Genomic DNA, 21,825 nt, shown 5'->3' with positions numbered 1-21,825 from the left:
ATAGTGTCAGGTTCCATATCCAAAACCTTTAATATAGGTGTCCTGATAGACACGTGGACTAAACACATTTACAATGCAGTTCCACACATAATGAAAGATTCATGGAATTTCTTAAGTAATCTCACTGAAGACAAATGGAATAAGGAGTATATTTTCATCACAATAGATGTGGTAGATTTGTTCACATGTAAACCTAAAGATAAAGGGCTTGAATTTTTCACTAATAGCCTTAGTAAGTACTCAGGTTTCAGTTGGGACAAAATTTGTGTGGTTACTGAACTTATGTCCTTAGTCCTGGACCATAACTACATTACATTCCAGGGCGAATATTTTAGACAAAAAACTGGAGTGGCCATGGCTTCATGTGCTCCCATTTTCGCCAACATGGTCATGTTGGAATGGGAAACTGAACACTTATTCAAAAGTAGATATTATGATAATATAGAATTTTATGCAAGATTTTTGGATGATTTGTTCGTGTTATGGAAGGGATCTGAAACTGAGATCAGAGAGTTCATTGATTTCCTTAATAACACTACAGAATTTTTTAAATTTACATTTAATTACAACAGTAAAGAAATAGCTTATTTAGACACACTTATCTGGCATACTGATACGGGTTTTGCTTCAAGAATATACAGGAAACCCACATACTCTAATGATTATATTGCATACAGTAGTAATCACCCACCTTATACTTTTAAAAATATTGTCAAAGGACAATGTATTAGAACAGCAAGAATGTCATCTAGTTTGGAGGTTATGAAAGAAGACATTAACATTCTATGTAGTATGTTCAGAAAGAGAGGTTATCCAGATAGAATGTTAAAAGGCATCTCCCAGTATGTCATTTCCCAGTGGGGCAACAAATTTAAACCATTATTAGGTGCAATAGACACAGACAACACTATAAAAACAAAGGAATCACAATATACTTTTAATAGAGTATGTGTCTTAACCTACACTCCATTTGTGCACTATATTAAAGAAATTTTATATAGACATTGGGATGTCATTATCTCTAACAATTTGAGTAGTAAGGTAGGAAATGCACCAAAAATAGTATACAAAGTTGCACCCAATATTAAAAGAATGTTGGAATATACAGAAACACAGAAAGGAATGATGGTGAAAAATAAGAGAGGTAGTATAAAATGCGGAACATGCCGTCAATGTCGATATATTAATGAAGTAGACAAATTTGTATTAGAAGATATAAACCACACTGTAATTAGATGTTTAAGAGGTAATTGTAACAGCAAACAAGTGGTTTATATCGCCAGTTGTATTGCATGCAAGGCATATTATATAGGAAACGGAAAGGGACATTAAAACGGATATATGAACATTATTATAAGATACTAAAGAAGATACTACAAATGCCCTTTATAGACACATTTTAGATAAAGGAGCAACATCTTTTTTATTTGCTATTATTGACCAAATAAACACACATGAGGGAATTGGAAGAATAAGTTAGCACTGAAAGAAAGTGTATGGCAAATTAAAACTGATGCACCAGGTATCCCAGTCTCAACGATTCTATAAGCATCAAGCCATTCCTTATGTGTGATTAATTATTGTTTCTCTTGGCTGTTCCATATGCCATAGGCTAGCACTATCTTACAATTATGTATAAACAACATTGTTGTGTATTTCTTAGACTTTAGCTACATCTGTGATTCGTATTCAATGCAATATTAATTTTACATCAATTTTTCATCAGATTCAAAATTTTTTTGTATTTCCATGTATTTCTTTGTATTTCTGTTTTATTCACACTATTGGTATTAATTCTTCATCTGAATATTTAAATATATTAACATTAATTAAATTTTATACTACTCATTTTATACTAATTACACTATCCATTTCATAAATATTTATACTATTTATTTCATAAACATATATAATTTAAAAAATATACACAAATTTTATGTTATTTATAACATAGTACACAATATTTATTGTAGTACATAATTTAATTTATTTTTATATCTATATAAATACATATACATAAACATTACAAACTATATTCATATATTTATTGCAAAGGTATTATGTATTTTTCTTCCTACTTTATAAAATATCAAATTTTAATTGTATTTCATCATTTTAACAAGTTACAGTCATCTATATTCACCTATTTATAATATCTTCATATATTTAATACATTCAATATTGTACATGTTCATTTTTAATAACACAAATTGATTACTACCACATATAAATTTTATATAACTAATGATCGAGAAGTGTACTATCTACGATCAAGAAGTTATGTATATTCTATATGAGTCAGAGATGCTCCCTTCGGATGAATTTATAGGATGTTTTCCATGTGTTTTATGTTTTTAATGCTGAGACTGAGGTACATGTCAAGTTGAAAATGGTGTTGTCACTTTAAAAGATTTTGGCGCGTTTTTTTTAAACCGCAGTTACTGTTGCTATAAATTCTTTGTAGCAGACACTATTCAATGGTTCTGATGGTTCTGATGAAGACTGGCATTTCACCAGTTGAAAGCGCTAAACCTTTATTGTATGGACTTGTTCGAATAAAACTTTTTGGTGTTACTCAAGGATTTACTGGATTTGTTGGATTCTTTGACCATTACCCGCACGAGCAGCGTTTTTTTCGTCACTTCCCAGCCTAATTGTTGACTTTCAGTCGTGGTTCGTATTGTGGATTTGTATAGCTTATGTGACATTATGTTCAGTCCTTCAAAGCCAATGTAAAAATTAGAGATAGCGGCAAGCTGTACCCGAACTGTGGCTGCCACAGCTCCTTTATTGAAAACCATAGTCAAGAATTCTAATATTGAGGAAATGGGGGTTTGATAGGCATCAATGTTACTTTGAGAAGCCCATATCAAAAATCTTCTCCATTTGCTACGGTATAATTTTCTAGTAAAGGACTTATGAGAAGATATCAAAATATGCTGGGTTTGGTTAAAGAGGTTATGGAAACTGGCTATGTTGGGAATTGGAGCAGCCAATCTGTCAATTTTAGGGACTGAAGAGAGGGATGAAGAGCCCCCGACGAATGTGTCAGAAGGTCTGGAACTGGGTCCAGAATCCAAGGCTCTTCCAAGAGATAAAGTCGAAGGAAAGGGAACCAAATCTGACAAGGCCAATGAGGGGCTATTAGAATGATGGTCCTTCCCAGGGCTTCTGCTTTCTGTAATACTTTAGGTATCAGGAGATTGGTGGGAATGCATAGAGGAGACCCGGAGGCCAATCGTGTATGAGTGCATCCCTTGGGACTTCTGCCGGAGGGGGAAGCAGGGCAAAGTATCCTCTGCATTTTGTGTTCATGTGGTAGGCAAAAAAGTTGCAGCAAGGCTGGCCCCACCTGCGGAATATTCTCTCCGCTATGTCTTTTTTGAGGGACCACTCATGAGGCAACAAAATTGCTCTGCTCAGTTTCTCTCCAATCACGTTGTATTTCCCTGGATGTCCATTACTATCAGAAAGCACTGGGTGGATATAGCCCACTGCCATACTCTTAAAGCCTCATGACAAAGGGGGTAGGATCTGGTTCATCTTTGTTTGTTAAAGTACTAGTCCACTGACAAGTTGTCCGTCTGAATTGCAATTGTCCCCAGAGGGAGAGAGTCCTGAAAATACTGCAACGCCAAAAGTACCACTCTCATCTCCAGGACATTGATATGCAGATGTGTCTCTTGTTCGGTCCATGTGCTTGGGCTGTTCTTCCCTGAAAATGACCCCCACCCTATCAGGGAAGTGTCCATGGTCACTGTGGCCGCTAGTGAGAATAGGATAAAAGGACGACCTATCGTTACATGAAGAAAGGTCAACCACCACCGAAGATCCTTTTTGCATGTGTTTGTGACAATTATGAGTCATTGAGAGTTCTTGATAAGACCATTGAGTGAACAGAAGCCATTGTAGAATTCGCATGTGCACATGACCCAATGGTATCGCTCTTATTGCAGCTGCCATCATGCCTAACAACTTTTGCACTTCTGATGCTGGATCCTTGTCTTTGGATATGATATTCTGGACCTGCTGATGAAGTAGTAAAACCTTTCTGTTGGAAGTTTTAAACTGGTGGTGGTGTCCAGTTCTGCTCCGATAAAAACGATATGTTGCGATGGTGACAAGGCAGATTTTTCTGAATTTATGGTAATACCTAGATGATTGCAAAGAGTAAGAGTGGTGTCCCTGGCTTGTATTAGCTGATTCCTGGTGGTGGTGGTGAGGAGCCAATTGTCTAAGTACAGAAACACGATGAATCCTAAACACCTCAGGTGAGCTGTGACCACTGCCATGCATTTGGTGAACACTCTGGGGGCCGTAGTGAGACCAAAGGGCAGGGCTCAAAACTGGTAATGATTGGCTCCCAGCTGGAAGTGCAGATGATCCCTGGATGGTCTGGCCATTTTTATATGGTAGTACACATCCTGTAGATCTATCAAGCACATCCAATTGTCTTTCCGTAAGAAGGGAAGTATCGACTGAAGCATGACCATCTGGAACTTCTACTTCTTGACAGATCTGTTTAGTCTGCTGAGGTCCAAAATAGGTCTCCAGTCCCCTGTCTTTTTTGAACTAAAAAGAATCTTGAGTAAGTTCCAGATCCTGTCTGGTCTGCTGGGACTGGTTGGATGACTCTTTTTCTTGGCAACATTTGGACCTCTACTGTTGCTTGTTCCCTGTAACTGGGTGGAATGTCCAGGATTTTTATTGTCAATGGAGGGGGAATGGCAAAAGGAATGAAATATCCTCTGGAAACTATACTTTGTACCCAGTTGTCATTTGTTATTTTCAGCCAGGTGTCTGGATAGAAAGATAAGCGACCCCCGACTGCCTCCAGAGTAGGACAGTCGGGCCTCCTTTCAGGAGCGCTGGTATGACTTCCCAAAGAACTGGTCTCTGTTGCCCTGGTTTTGTGGACCCCCCTCTGCCGCGAGGGCAGCGTCTTCCATTATTCCCCCCTCCTCTGCCCCTGGAGAGGGGTTCACCATGTGTGTCCAGAAAGGCTCCTTGGGCCTGAAAAGGGATGAGCCATCAAAAGGGGTGTTGACAAAGGATGGTGTTGACAAAGGATGACTTAAAGGGCTCCATGAAGGAACACAAGCGCATCCAGGAATGTCTCCTGAGAGCAATTCCTGTACCTGCTGCCCTACTCATTCCATCAGCTGCATATGAACTGAGATGCATGGACGAGTTCACTATGGAGTTGAGGGTAGCAAGCTGGGAGGCAACTTTGTCTGAAGCTCCTGCAGCTACCATACCCTGAAGAGTATCTCCAAGCTCTTTTAAGAGGTCTGTTTGCAGTCTCATAAAATGTGTGAGATAGTTCAGTGAATGCATGGCAAAAGTCACTGAACTATACATGTGCTTCCAGTATCTATCCATGATCCTGGAGTCTCTGTTAGGAGGATGGATAGAAGAAGAAGTTTCTGACATCTTCTTTTTGGTGGCTGCCGCCACCACCATGGCATCAACTGATACTCCCTTGGTGAGGAAAGACTTCTCCTGTGGGGCAGAAATAAATTTATTGGGCCTCCTATGGACAGGCTCCATGATGTCTGAAGACTCCCACACCGTTCATGTGACCAGCTGCATGAGCTCATCGAAGGGCAGAGACACCCAAGAGATGGAGGTTTGAGACCCAAAAGCATTCAGGAGAACAGACTCATCTTTAGAAGGGTTGGTGGACTTCCAGCTGCCCCTCTGCCTAAAGATTTCTAATATCTCAACAAATGAGATATCTTCAGAGGGGGACCATGGGAACCCTTCTGATTCATCTAAGTCGGTGCTGGATGTGAGAGACTCCGGTGGGGAGTGTAGGTTCTTCCTCTTGCAAATTCTCTTCCTGGGAACCTCATCAATGGGAAGTTCTGGTGAGGTCTCGGAAGAGCAGAGGCCACCCAGTGGGGCTTCCTGAGGGTCAGAGTCTCTTCATTTAGACAGGATCTGTGAGGCAGAAGTAGATACAGTCACTTTTGTGGAGGAGGTAGTTGGGCCTGAAGTTGTAGATGTCTTAGGAGACATCACTCTCCTTATGGCTTCAAAGGCACCTCTCCTATGCTGAGAAGGGACCACCAGATTCAAAGAAATCACTGATCCCCTTGGCATCAAAACAGTGGGCTCTGAACTAGAGGTAAGAGCTGAACTCATCTGAGCTGAGGCCCCCAAGAGGCAAAGTCGGAACCAACAAGTCAGTCTGACTATTCTCCCTGGACCCGACTGGAGAGTGTTGGCTCTTAGACTCCTCAATAGGTGCAGAGGATGTCTGAGTAAATGGAACTGACGGCACTGGAACATGTGTCGGCTCCGAAGGCTTAACAATCATCAGGTCTAACTCCTCTGGCTCTGAAGGACCGGTATGGCTCGGAGGAGGAAAGGAAGTCGATGGCATTACAGTCTTTGGCTCCAAAGCCACTTGGGTCAGAGCCGATAAAACTTTTGCAAACGCTGGTGCCTGCAGCAACTTCTGCACCACATGATCCACATCCAAATCGGATAGGCTGATCGAGGACTGAGATGAATGTATGGATGGAGGCACTGACTGGAGAATGGGAGACTTTAATATTTCAGACACCGGTTCTAGGACTGGGGACAGGCTCTGAAAAGATAGGATGCTTGGCTTCGAGGGCTGTTGAGCCAACGTCAACGTTTTTTTATTTTTATTTTTTTACTTCAGAAGAAGAAGAAGCCTTAAAAGACTTTGAAGACTTGCTAGACTTATCCTGGTCACTCAAAGCTTCCTGAAAAGAATATTTCAGAAGTCCTTTGTCTATAAGTTTTCTTTTTCTCTCTTGAAGAACTCTGGAAGAAAAAGAATGGCAAATGGAGCAGCTTTCTTGTAAGTACAAGGCTCCAAGACAATATACACAATGAACAAGACTATCTGTCACAGACATCTTTTGTCCACATTTTGGACACTTTTTAAAGCCTGATTTGGGATGCTTGTCTTTCTCCTGGTCAGCCATAATCAAAACTACAGTATCAAGATAAAAGTCTACTGTACTTTTAAAGAGAATAGACAGACCCACACAATTAGTAAAGTTAAACTAGTAAAGCTAAACTAGTGAAATAAGCCCTAAACAACAAATGGGCTGATTAAGAATATACTGTAAATTAACTATCACTATTCAAAAACACTCACACTCTAACTACTTATTTAAACTACAAAGCTATATAATATTATAAAGGGACACCAAAAGGAAGAGAATATTAAAGGCCTATAAGAAAAATGAAGGCCAAAAGGAAAAGAAAAATATTACTAATAAGCTATAAAGGCTATAACTATTAAAGACTATGAAAACTATCTCTAAATACCATGAGAAATAACAAATTATTTTATTTTTATTTATTTTACATTTGTTAACCAGGAAAGCCCAACTGGATACATATCCATTTTCAGCGGAGGCCTGGGGAGAAAAGCTCCAAGTAACAGATAAACATTTAAAATGCAGGTTACAGTGATATTTAGCAATTTAACAAAGATCAAAAGACAAAAACAAAATAGGTTACATATTTAAGAAAAAGTTCAAAGTAAGTTAACATTTAGATATGAGAAAGACAACAACAAAGAGGGAGTGGAAAGAAATATAAAGGGAAAAATAAACATATAAGAGTAGTGTGGGTATAGGAAAAGGATGATCATTAAGAAAGAAAGGAAGAATGAAATAAGAGAAGGGTAGGTTAGGTAGGAAGCAGCAGAGGCTGAAAAGGAGGTTATAGTCCTGATAATGGAAGCTAGAGAGATATAAAGGGGTAAAATAATTTAATTGAAGGAGGGTAAGGAGAGAATAAAGGGGAATTACATTTGAGAGCTAAGATGGATTAATAGATTCTTTGAGTAAAGTTGGGTTTGATAGGGACTAGAGAGTGAGACAAACTTTTTGTCATAACTCAGTCTGAATATTGTATGGGTTAGTCAGGGTATAGACATGGGCATAGCCAGTCATTGTGCATGTGTGTCTTTAGTTATATTTTGAAATGAGGCAAGGAGCACTTGGTGGTTAGTTCAGCAGGAAGGGAGTTCCATTTTTTTTCAGCAGAGTTGGAGAATAGGGAATCTCCGGCTGAGTTGTTGGCTTTGGTCATTTGTACTAGCATTCTGCTGGATGAGAGGAGGGATGCTAGGTTGCAATATGGGGTAATAATATTAGCTAGACTGGTGGTGTGGGTAGGTTGTTGGAGGATTTTATGAATTACTATGAGTTGGTTATAGTATATTTGGTTGGGTAGTTCTAGCCAGCCTAATTTGTGAAGATTATGACAGTGGTGGGTTCTGTATGCTGAGCCTATGGCGAATCTTGCTATATTGTTGTAGCAGCTAGTGATTTTGTTGAGATCTGGTTTGAATAGATTAGTAAGGATGGGTGAGGCATAGAGAAGGGATGACAGAAGATGTGTGCGAGCTATGGCTATTCTGGCAGTCGGGGTTAGAAATGTCTAAATCCTATACATGGAGCCTATTTTTTGTTTACTGTTTTAATGGTTTTGTCTATATGGACATTGTAGTTTAGATTATTATCAATGATTATACCTAGCAGTTTAGTGCATGGTTCTGGAGAAATTATGGTGCCATTATGAGAAGAGACTGAAAATATTGGTGGCGTTAGCTTATGGGTGGGGGAGAAAAGTAGAAGTTTGGTTTTGTTTGGGTTCAGTAAGAGCTGATGATTATTAAGCCAGTTCTCTACTTCATTGAAGGTGGTTTGGGATAGGGATTGTAATTCCGTGTGAGTTGCGGCAGTGCAGATTAGCGTAGAGTCATCTGCTTATTGTATAGAAGTAGCATGAGGGATAACTTTGGGCAAGTCGTTGATGAAAATAGAGAAAAGGAGGGGACCCAGAATAGAATCTTGGGGTACTCCTAGGGTGACAGGTTAAAGGGGAGATATATGCTCTTTCCACAGGACTGCTTGTTGTCTACCGTGCAGGTAAGAGTGGAACCAGTTGATTTCTGGGTTTTCTATAGAAAGAGATTTGAGAGAGTCTAAGAGTAGGTTGTGGTTTACCATATCGAATGCTTTTGACAAATCAAGGAAAAGGGCAGAGGAAAGCAGGTTTTGATTGCGGTTGTAATTTATTGTGTGGGAGAAGGAGAGAAGGGCAGTGGTAGTACTGTGGGCTGGTCTGAAACCATGCTGGGATAAGGCTAGGAGATTATTGTGGGTGAGGTGGTTTTAAAAGTTGCTTTTGTATGCATTTCTCCATTATTTTGGCTAGTAGAGATAGTATGGCAATAGGTCTGTAATTAGAAAGTTCAGTGGAGTTTCCACCTTTATGAAATGGAATAATATGAGTGATTTTCCAAATGGGGGGAGTGTAGGATTCCTGGATAGATCGATTGATTAAGATAGAGATAGGATAAGCTATTACATTAGCAGCCTTCTGTAGAAACTCTGCGGGAAGTAGGTCTGCTGCCGGGGGGGTAGGTTTTAATTTCTTTAGTAAGGATTTGATATAGTCTGTAGGGAAACACTCGAATGTTAAGGGGGGGGTTTACCTGATCAGGTGTGATTGTAGAAGAGGAAAAAGGAGATAGATTATTAGCTAGGGATTTGACAGTTTCGGTGAAGAAAGTATTGAAGCCATTTGCTACAGATTCAGAGGGTAGGTGCAAGGTAGTTGAGGGGGTGGGGGTAGAAGATTTACCTAGGTGTAGTAGTTTATTCAAACCTGACCAAAATGTTTGAGGTTGATTTTGGTGCTTTTGCTGTAAGTTGAAATAGTAGTTTTGCTTGTCTAGCAGAATGGATCTTTTTGCTTTGTTTCTTAATTGTTTGAATAATATGTGGGCTTGAGGGGATTTGGTGGTTCTCCATGAGGTCCTTCCTGTATTTCTGGCTGTATGTTTTTGTCTAGTAGTATTGGTTAGCCATGGAGCTATTTTGATTTTGGTTCTGATTCTATGTGTCGGAGGATAACTGTCTAGGATGGCCAGGAACCTGGTGTTGAAATTTGAGACTGCTTGGTCAAGGGGGAGTAGTTTAAGATTGGCCAATCTGCATGAGCTTAAATCAGATATGAAACTATTTAGGTTAAAGATTTTTGTATACCCAAGAGTTTTAAAGGTGGTTTGGTGGGGCAAGTCATTTCTTTTTCTCATTATGTAGTTTAGCAGGTGATCGCTCATGACTTCAGGTTGGATGCCTGATTTGTATAACTGAGGTTTGTTATTTATTAAGATCCAGTCTAAGATGCTTTCCTTATTGCTGGGTTTGTTGATTCTAGTGGGGGTAGTAATTGTTTGGGAGAAACCATGTAAGTTAATGTGGGTAGTGGGGAAGTTAGCTGAACAGGTTGTCCAGTCGATGTTGAAGTCCCCAAGAATGAGTGTTTCTTGGGGGTGGGTGGAGGATAACCAATGGAGGGTACTTTCTAAGATGTTTATGTTATTGCCTGGGGAAATATAACTACACACTATGTTAATAGATTTGTTATTGTTAAGTTGGATTCTTGAGAGGATAGTTTCGGTATTGGTGGCAACTAGGTCTTGTGGGATGCTAACTGTGGATAATTAGAGGGTGGATTTGTATAGAATGGCAACGCCCCCTCCTTTTCTGCCTTTTTGATCCATTCTAGTAATATTGTAGCTGGAGGGGAAGTATTTCATTGTCAGGGATGGTGGGTTTGAGCCAGGTTTCAGTAAGGCAGAAAACATCAGGGGAGTGGATATCTAGGAGAGCATGCAGCTCTTGGAGTTTATTTTTTATGCTTCTGATATTTAGGTGACAGACTAGAAATGCTTTGGGGGCATTATGTGAATTTCTTATGTTGGTAGGAGTTTTTCTTTTGGTGTAAGTGGTAGCTGGTGAGTTTGGGCCTGGGTTAGGATGGATGTCGCCGTCATCTATGAGGTTAGGTAATAAATTCCTTATGAGTTTGGTGAACTTTAGTAGGAGTTGGTAATATCTTTTAGTCCTTGGGTTTAAGTAAGTAGTTTGTATAGGATGGAGAGGTTTTGGAGTAGCACAGTAGGTGAGGAGGTGGGGTAGTATTACAGGAGGGGTTTGTGTTTGGGTATATATGGTAGTGACTGATGTTGGAAGCTAACAGTTAGGCAGGTAATGGAATTCGTAGGTGGTAAGCATATAAAGTATCAAAATTGGGGGTATGAGGTAGTACAACGGTTTAAGTTCTGGAGTTGTTGATGTGCTATGTATAGACATAGTGGCTAGTGTGCTAGATAGGTTAAGAGAATAAAGGTGTGGTGATGTAGTAAACTGAGTGTAAGAGAAATGGGAAAATGGGGATGGGTGATATGAAGGATGGGTTGTGATAGGTTGAAAGTGGTTAGTGGGATTGACCAATTAGTGGGGGGTGTGGTTTGGTAAGTATAAGTGTAGTAGTAGTAGGGGCATGTGGGAATTGGGGGCAGGGTAGGGGAGCGGAGTTAGCCTGCAGGGCAAATGGAGCAGGTAGAGCCAGAGAAGGACCAAGTGCAGGGAAAACAATCAGTGGAGTGCTGATTGTTATGGTAAGTTAAAAGGAGACAGTGAAATGTGCAGTTGCAAAAGATGGAAGAAATGGGGTTAGGTGGGTCTATCAGATAGTTAGAAATAGTATAAAGGGTGTTTGGTAGAATTTAGTACAATGGAGGTGGAGTAGGCAAGGGGAAAAAAAACTGGAAGGGGGGTTCCACCTAGTGGGCAAGGGATGAACTGCAAGCAAGGCTAGTCCATAGCATGCAGCTCTAAGGAGATATGGTAGGTTTACACAGGAGAAGTTAAGGAGGCTGTAAGAGTGGATACTCTGTTTGTAGGGAGGAGGGAAGGGTTTGGCTGCTGGCTGTCCTGGCTATGGAGTTAACAGAAAGCACCTGGTGTGTATGTAATAATTTTAAATGTAGGTAACAGTCAGTATAAGACGTACTTTCTTGAGTTCTTTAGGGGAAAGTTGACCAAAGAGGTTTGTCTCTTTTCCTTAGCTTGGGGAGGAGGCAGCAATCCTGGACAGGGTAAATAACCCAATACTTAGTGCAGGTCAGGCGGTTGTTGAGCTGGGTGCACAAAGGGAGAAGAAAATGTGTTGAAGCAGGCAGTAGGACTAACACAGACCATAAGCAAATTATTTAGTAAAAGACAGTACATTTGAAAACACATAAGCCAAGAAATGCACAGGTCATTATCCAAAATATGTTATTTTAAATTAACGCAGGCATAGACAGGGTAGCAGCAGTTAATAAAGAGACTTTAAGTACTTTAAGTTCTAAATTCAGCTTATCAAAATAACTCTTAAGTCCGCTAACATTCAGCTTAATCACCAACTCTAATAAACCACTAAAACTAAAGCCGTTGGAGAAATGCACTAAGCTCCAAATAAAATGTAGCAGTCAGCTTAGAAATAACACTATTGTCTGCTAAATTAGTAGGAAATGTTCATTAAGTGACTATTCATCGCATGTAGAGGGAAACAGACGCCCTGAATTGAGAGGCAGTTTTGAGTCTTAATATGTGTTTTTAACTGAAAACATAGTGAATACTCAATTAATAAACACTGCTGGAGCTTTGCTTGCTTAGGAAGGAACCCCTGTGAGTCAATAACTGCCAAGGTCAGTAAAACGTGAGTGTAGATACACAACAAAAGTCAGGATTCTAGCCCAGTGAGCAACAGGAGGTAAAATGCGTATTATCGCACTTACACATAGACCGGGCTCCAGAGCTGTTCTCTAGCGCGGTGTCACCATGCTACCAGAGAACCGCTAGCTTGATATTAAATGAAACAAACTATACTGGTCCAAGCTGTGCAAGGAAACCTCCAATCTATTCCAGCGGAAAACTAGATCGGAGGCAACTCAAGGTGCATCATGGGATAAGGACTTGACCTTGAGCTGTCTGAAGACTTCGAGCTTTGTAGTAGGCCGACTTGGAGCCGAGGATCGGCTCCAAACCCATCTGTAAGAATGAACAGCGAGATAGAACAACTTCACATCAGTAATCATCATATGCATTGGTGGGGAGGACCACACAGTGCCAAGTGCCATCAACAGGTAACTGTGTGTCTGGTGAGATGTCTGTATAATATTTTGTAAGATGTGTGTGCTTCAGTCAGATGTTTTGGTGGGTTTGGTCGGTTTGGAGACTGGGCTAGACTTGCCAGGGAAGGGATGCCACCATTGCTGTTTGAATTTGTAGAGGTAGAAGTGCAGAAGTCTGACTCTGAAAATGTCAAAGTTGTCATGGTTAATCATCTGTTGACCATAGAGAATGAGGGCTTGTAGCAAGATGTGAACAATGTGCATGTAGCCATCCAAGAAAGTATCCTTTCCAGAGATAGTCACAGGCACAATCCACACCATGTTGGTAGAATGGAGTGGACTGTAATTGTGAATGGTGTCACATGTCATGGGAGGACTCATCATGAACACCTTACTAGCATGGGCATCGATATCACAACCTACTTCCATCAGCACTGGATGACATAATTTAGATGGTAGCACTATGTGTGCCTGACTGTGGTCTTCCCCTTCCATGGTGGACCTTCCAACCAGAGACTAAGGTGAACCAGCCACCAGAAGTGCATTGGCCATGATGGTTATCCTCAGAGGGACAACAGCTGTGTGAAAACTCCATCTCCTTCATATTGCACATGTGGTCCATGCACTCTCAGGACTTATCACATAGATTATGTACTACCCTTTACCAGCTCAGCAAGACATGTGTTATGTCAGCCTGTCCCTGTACTATGGTCCAGCACAAATGCTGGGATGTGGCTATGGACAGATCTAGCTCAGATTGTGGACAGTATCCATGGAGTACTTGGCCAGTCACACAATTTCCACCCATATCATACTCTTGCACAATGAATATTGCAATAAACAGAGGAGAGCGTATCACAACTGAAGACATCCCCCCATGTGTAGATCTGTCTGCAACATCCTCTTGTGTCTTCCTGGATTTAGGGGGTAGGTTGCACAGGCACAGAACCTAAACTCATGAAATGCTTTGGTAGTGTGGCCATCGCATTGCCCATGTCCAGCAGTGGAACATGGATTTGGCTGTCATTATCATCAGAGAGAGACGGACAGATGATTTCCCAACATCAGGAAGCTGAATATCTGTGGATGACCCTGATAGCTCTGCACCTGTGAAAACATCAAAACAAATAACTCAGACTAAGACCCATCACCAATATCTAAAGCCCAGTGAATCAAAAATGCTACCTCACACAGAGGTACTGGAGATTAATAGGTAACATATCTTGTCTCTGTATCCTATGTACCTGGAGCCCTACTATTCCTTAAAAAATATATAATTTGTAATGATTATAAGTTGTACTATACCAGACATTTATGGCACATACTTGTCCATTTTAAGATGTACCCGCTGATTCAACACCAGTAGTTATTCCTGGTGGTCAGCTGAGTTCTGATATTCAGGACTCAAGCATGGACTCTGGTAGTTTCTGCACCTCTTGCAGAGATGCCAGGAACTCTTCTATCACCATTAATGGTGGTTCAGTTGATAGGCTTTGTCCCATTGACTTCTGGTCCTGGACTTTGTGGATTTCCAAAACTTTGACAGGACTAATGTCATTAAAGGATATCCAAAAATACAAGGTTATGAATGTGACAGAGTTGTCATGGCTGAACATCTGTTGACCATGGAGAAGGTGTAATACACTGCATGGTCAAACTTACTTTTCTGATGTCTACCATGTTGAGGCATAGTTCTTTGGAATGGAAACAAAAATATACATGAAAACATTTACACCCCTACCTAACATGGACCTTCACAAGTTTATGGTGTAGAATGCTGATATGGCAAGAACTGTGTGGCCTTGACATATATATGTCTGTTATAAGGGTATACACTGGCAGGTATGTTTTCTTAGGAGGTCTTAACACCCCTCCCCCCACTCAAACAATAAAATATAACAAAACTGGAAGACAAATGGAGATAACATGTAATGGCCTCTCACAGTATTCCATAGCTAAGCATCATAACTGTTACACCTGCCACAGGAAAAAGTTACCCTCAAGTCATGAGTATCAAAGCAAACTGATGGATTTGTGGAAAGGAGTATACATTATCAAGGCCACAAATATGTCAGTAATAAGAGATGAGGTGATGAATACTGTCTGGGTGTTAGCACACAGGACCAAAGTTCAGTGCTGTTAATTAGCTCCTTCTTGTGTCCAGGATAAAGGGTTGAATTGCTGTCACATTTATTTGGCTACTGTGTGACTCTGAGCACGTCACTAAATTAAACAATGGTCTCAGGTTGCCCTGAAAATGGTATAGTTGTGTCCAGCAAACTTTCACAGTGAACAAAATAGGTACAAATACTACAAACTGTTAACAAAATTGTGTTGTGGGGTACACAAACAAGTATTCTGAGCCCAAATGTGTGCAGATTAAGTCTGCATAGGGTTTACAGTTTCTGACAGGTCTAGCTATTCCTGTGCCTTCCCTCAGTGGCAAGCACACAAATTATATTACTAACCAGTCACAGCCACTTGCCATGAATTTTATCTTACTCTCATCCATCATTCTCCAGCTGTATCACCTACTAATATCTGTATAAACAACCCCCCTCACAGCCATTAGATAATACATAGAACAGACAGTGAGGTAGGAATTAAATAACTTTACATGCTCTCAGGCAATGGTTATATCAGTAAACTTTGAACACCTCTGTGTTTGGCCTACAGGTATGACTCGATTGCATTAACCCAGACACCATTAATAAATGCAATGCAGACCAGCATGCTATCGCATAGAAACATCCTATTTACCATGCCATGGCAGTGTATAAACATTGACTTACCGTAATACACCACCTTCAAACTGGCAGCATGGATATACTTTTAAACAATAACAACATAAACAATCTGTAAAAGTGAATACTTTAATAAAAAAACATCCCAATCAGAGTTCAAAGCATAGTAGGATGAGATAAAATATCTTTGCAAAATGCTCTTACTTTCCCAAAACAAAAGTCACACTTATAGTCCTGTTTGTAAACTTTAAAAAAGCTTTATATATTGCTCTGCTCCATGGCAATCTTCATTAGAAGAAATTATAGCTCATACAGACACTTCAGTTTTTTCCACACAAGAGTATATTGACAATGCTTCATACTACACACACACACACACACACACACACACACACACACACACACACACACACACACACACACACACACACACACACACACACACACACACACACACACACACACACACACACACACACACACACGGACACACACACACCCACACACACACACACATACACACACTTTTCCCAAGAAGTGGGATCTATGACACTGCATACATGCCTGCACATTATAACATAGGGCAGTGTTTAATGCGAGTGGGCAGGAGTTTCTGACGTGCCATACTAGCATATTTTCTGCTTGCTTATTACACACCTGCATACTTCAAGGGCACATGTCAGATATATAATATTTTTTTTTTCTATCCAACTTCTTTTATCACTTTTTTCTTTTTTTTTTTTCATTTTTTTTTTGGATTGTTGTTTTATTTCTCTACAATTAAATTTCCATTTTTAACAGTACATCACCACCCCCACTGGTCTCAGCCTTCTGCAGTCACTACACCTGTCTCCAGCTTCATCCTCCTATTGGGTCTGCCTGAGGGAAGGAAGATTGCCTCCACTGCAGCCTTTGGAAGTCAGTCACTTGAAAGTAGTACCAGTGATTCATCCCTCCCCCGTTGGGACTGCCTGGGGTGCACAATTTGTAAGTCACAGGGAGTGAGTGTATGTGACAGGGGAAGGTCAATTGATCAACAGCTAGAAGCCCACATCAGCCACATGGAGAGGGTCATTCTATAACTAACACAGTTGCACTACTGCCATGCTCTACATTCACCACCTTATGTAGTGTCTAGTGGGAAGGGTGGTCAGGGTTCTAACTGACCTCTTCCTGGGTATAGCCCAAGCAGTGCAGATAAAAATAGCCTACCCTGTTTGTTTCCAGTCCATGTTATCACCTCTGTCGTCTATTTGTCTGCATGTCTATAATTACACTGCCATGCCTCCGACAGAGTCAGCACCTCCACTACCCCTAGTTTTATGCCTCACCCTCTTTCCATCCCTCGTCTTACCCTTGCATCCTTCTCCATGTTTTGCCTCTCCAAAAAAAAAACTAAAATGGGAACTTTTTCCACAAAGAATACATATCCTTCACCATCTCCCTCCCCCATCATTCTAAACTCCTCCATGTTCCTTGTGTATTTCCTCTGTTTGCTTTACCCCCTTTTTCTATTTTCCTGTAAATACATTTCTACCCTTTTAGAGGTCAAACGATGGATATAAAAGTTGATGTCAGATCTTTAATGTGGCTTGCACATTTTCTCACGTTATTCTAATATAGAGGATCTGCACACATTTAAGCATGCACATGCTGCTTGACTTTTTCCTTTGCATCCATTCTAGCTTTCCAGAAATCTATTTCTTTCTTTCTTTCTCTCTCTCTTTGCCTGGCCTGATATTTTCATGGGCTGGATATCTAATGAGTGGCAGTGTAACCATGAAATTCCAGCTCATTAATTGATAATGGTCTTTGAGCTAATCTCTCTCGGAAGCATATCAACAGTGCTCTCAGTTGTGCGAGATATTTTTTTCTGAATGCCAAGGGTTGTTTTTTCAACCATTCAGTATTCTGGTACAGCTAAAGTACAATTCATGACACTGTAGTTTCTTGTTGTTACTAAAATTATACTCTGTGCACTATTTGTATAATAATTTCCATATACCTTATCCAGAAACATTTACTACAGTGTAACATATTGTTTTAGAGACACAGCTCTAAATAACTACAGATTGTATTGGCAAGCATAAAAAAAATCATTTGAACAAACGGGCTAGACTCAAAAGGCTAATACCTATTCCATGGAGAATACATTTTCAGCTTGCCATATACCTAACTAGATTTTATTACATTACAAACAATAGCAATTAAATGTATTGGGTTGACTTTATTAAAATGCAGCCTCTAGCTTTTTGTTATTACTTAGTGGTATTATTACAGAAGAGGAAATAGATATCAAACATGTTTTAGATGAATTCCTCATGATGGACTTCAAATGTAAACAAGACTCTGGAGAGCATATACTGAGCATTATTTTAGCCAAGTATGAGCAATTTAAAATCTGTTTATTTTTTCTTTTTACATAGGAAATGCATTTTGTTCAGCAGACAAGCTCAGCTGATAAAATACAATAAAAATATGGTTCAAATCCTTGCTTGTACATAAATACAGCAGTTTCATTAGTTTCAAAAGGTATGCCATTCCACTAAGGATATTCTTTCTGCAGTGCCATTATTTTAAGTATTAAAGTCAAGTCAAAACTATGAGTAAATATCTTTACTTCAACATAGATTAAACAGTATTAGAAAGGACTAGTAAATACAATACAATCATAGAAAATTAAGATAGGAACAGAATAAGGACTTATGTTAGGAAAAGCAATTTAAAACAATTATGTTAATGAAATTTACAGCAGATTACATTGATTTTATATGCAAGAAAAACTAATAATAATTAATATGCAGACCAAGATTGACCTTAGAGATATAGGCATGGCCACAGGCTTTTATTTGCTGAGTATTTTGAATCGACTGTACAAGGTGCTAAATAATTGTCAGTATCATTATATTGGAAATAGGAACTATAAACAGTACTATACTTGGCTATGAAAGATATGCACACCTCTCAAGGATTAGTAGCCCACCAAGCAAACATTAAAAAACGTATTTGTGCATAAAGATAATGCTTTTTAATATAGAAGTAGAACAGCAAAATATGTTATATACTTAAAAAGATGGTGATGTTCCAACATTTAAAATTTTCAGTCATTTTATCTCATACAATATTTTAGCATTACATTAGCTACATTCTTCCTGGAACAGTCTATTTGACTTATATGCAGTCATGGTCGACAATTTTGCAGTACAGTGGCCACAGAGACATTTACCCCTTATCAAAGTAAGACCACTGATTGTTTTCACCAAAGGCAAACAACCATTATGACTTGGGTGGGAGGGCCCCACACCACTTCCCTATACCCTATACTGCACTAAGTTTCACAATACTCCCTTACCCTACCCCCAGTTTCTACCCACCCCATCTAATCTAAGCTTAAACTCAGCTAACACCATTCCCCTCTCCCTAAGCATCCAATCGCATAACAAATCATCTATCACCTCACAGCCTAGGTAATTTTCCAACCACACACTAAGTTATCAGCAAGCTAACATCAATCACTTCTCTCTTATACAGAAATTCATCCTTTTTACCCCTACTCATACTCAATTGCATTCCCTTTTGCTCCTGTTCTCACCAAGCCATTTCAATCAACTGTTTCCCACTATTTCTTCAAAAATTTCTCAGCAATAAAATAATAATCACTTACATCTTAAAAAGTAGCCAGTCCCTAGCTCTAAAGTATCTACACCACATCAGACTACCAAAAAGAGCACCAACATATTAATACACTATCTCTATGCGGTATTTAAAACTCAATCTCCCCTGTGCAGCCTGTTGAAACATCTTATCATAATCACTACTTGAAATGCTGCATATTTAGACAATTATGCTGTCACTACTAACACAATTAGCAGTCTGTCAAACAATATTACACCAGTCAATCCATATTCACTTATATTCAACACATCCTCGGACTTTCTGTGCATGAAACTATATGAACTATACCCAACCATATATATAGATCCGTATGCATATCGGTACAGAAAATAGAAGTAAGTGACACTTAAACCAGTCATAAAAATCAGAAATAAATTTAAATGGTATTACCCCAACTAACACTCTGTAACCAACCTTAGACCTACCAAGAACAAATAAAACAATCTACAACACAAATTCTTACTCTACCACCCCACTACTAGTTAATCAGCCTTATTATTTCTTATTAAGCGTCTCAGAATTATATGCAATGACTATAATTTTACTCCCCAGATATACTATCCTCTTCTCACTTTAAAAATGCAGTTAGAACACACATAAAGAATAAGTGGCTATCCCCATGTATTACGCAAGTCCTCAAATTATTCCACTTATATACCTCACTTCCTAATATACCTACTATAATATATATTACAGTCTAGGTCTTCTCCCAATGTTGATTGAATTTTTATACTTATTCTGTTATTAACCATGTGTAACTATTTTTTCCTGTATATATAGGTCTTGTTATGCCTTCTGCTGTATACTGTATTTTACCATATTGTTTGAACATTCTCTGTATACTGTATTTTAACATATTGTGTAACATTTTACTTACTGTGGAGCTTTTCTCCCCAGGCATCTGCTGAAAATGGACCAGTGTCTAGTCGGACCATCTGGGTTAACAAATGTAAAATAAAATAAATAAATAAATCACAGAAACTTGGCTAAAATAAGAATTAAAAGACAGTAAATTATTATCCCAGGTTTGAATATTTTTAGACTGAAATAAAAACCAAAAAAAAAAAACATGGAGGTATTATATTCATAATATACAAAATGCTATAAATTGAACCTTCTACCCCACCACAAACCCAAGTTTAACAACACTAAAATCATCTCTTGTACCAAACTTAATAACAAAAATACAATATATATATATATATATATATATATATATATATATATATATATATATATATATATATATATATATCAGAAGTATATAATACTCTAGGTAGCAAGCTTACCACTGCTGAAGATATCCTCCAGTGGATATCTCTCAATATACACCATGAACATATTATAGGTAACCTAAATATTGATCAGAAATGTAGCAACCCAATTTCTTTCTCAAATTTAATTAATTTATTTGATTTCTTTTAACTAATTCATAGTGATACAAGAAATGACAAGAAAAGCAACAGATAGTATTCAGTGGACTAAATTCTTACCAATCGACCAAATACTATAAGTGTCTCCAGATGCTTACCTCACTGCATTGGTGATCTTCCCTCAATATACATACTCAGATGGTGACATAATCTAAACAAGCAAGTAATGTACAATCAAGTCTGTAACCTAACTAAATTCAACAAAGACATATTTAACTTCTCCTTATACCTCTATTATTGGAATCCATTCAAAACATTGCTCAAGAAAATGCAGTCTCTCAATTCAACAAAACTTTCCAAAATCTCCTAAATGAGCAGGCACCAATTAGAACAAAAAGAGTAAACTCTACCTCAGCACCATGGATAAGAAAAGAAACAAGAAAATACCTTGTACAGAGATAAAAAGCATCAAATCTACGGTCAGATAGCAAAACACAAGATACTGTCAAAATATTCAGATCTCATAGAAACCTTGCCAAATGGCCAAAAGCTAATTACAGTGATAGACAATCCTACTACTTTAGGCTCCAACACAAACAGCAAAACAGTCCCAAGCTTTCACAGCCACCTACAAAAAAAAAAAAACTACTTCAGATATGCCAACATACTTCTTCTCCTCCCACAACCACTAACAACACAGGAAATTGAAACCTAATTCAACTCCAATTTTAAAAAACATTTTTTTCTCACTAATCAAAGATAAACTTATACCTCTCACTCCAGTCACATAAAACTGTAACACAGTGAGTTTCAATTTTCAACCTGACCAAACCTCCAACATTCTTTCCACATATTCTCAGACAACAACATTAAAACAGAAACTGTAACTCCAACTAAACTATTGGGTGTCCTAACTGCAATCTAAAACTCAACCAGCACCTACTTTTCCTGATTAAGAAGCACACGTGAGGCTTGGTTCCCTCTGTAAGGTAAAGCACAGAGACTATTAGAAAATCTATTGCCGTAATGTTTCTACTCATATCTTTCATCTATGCAGTCCCTATCT

This window comes from Protopterus annectens, chromosome 6.part1 (assembly GCF_019279795.1).
Source record: "Protopterus annectens isolate FY-2018-M chromosome 6.part1, PAN1.0, whole genome shotgun sequence".
NCBI lineage: Eukaryota > Metazoa > Chordata > Ceratodontiformes > Protopteridae > Protopterus > Protopterus annectens.
The sequence above is the reverse complement of the archived record's forward strand: the minus strand, read 5'-3'. Positions refer to the sequence as shown.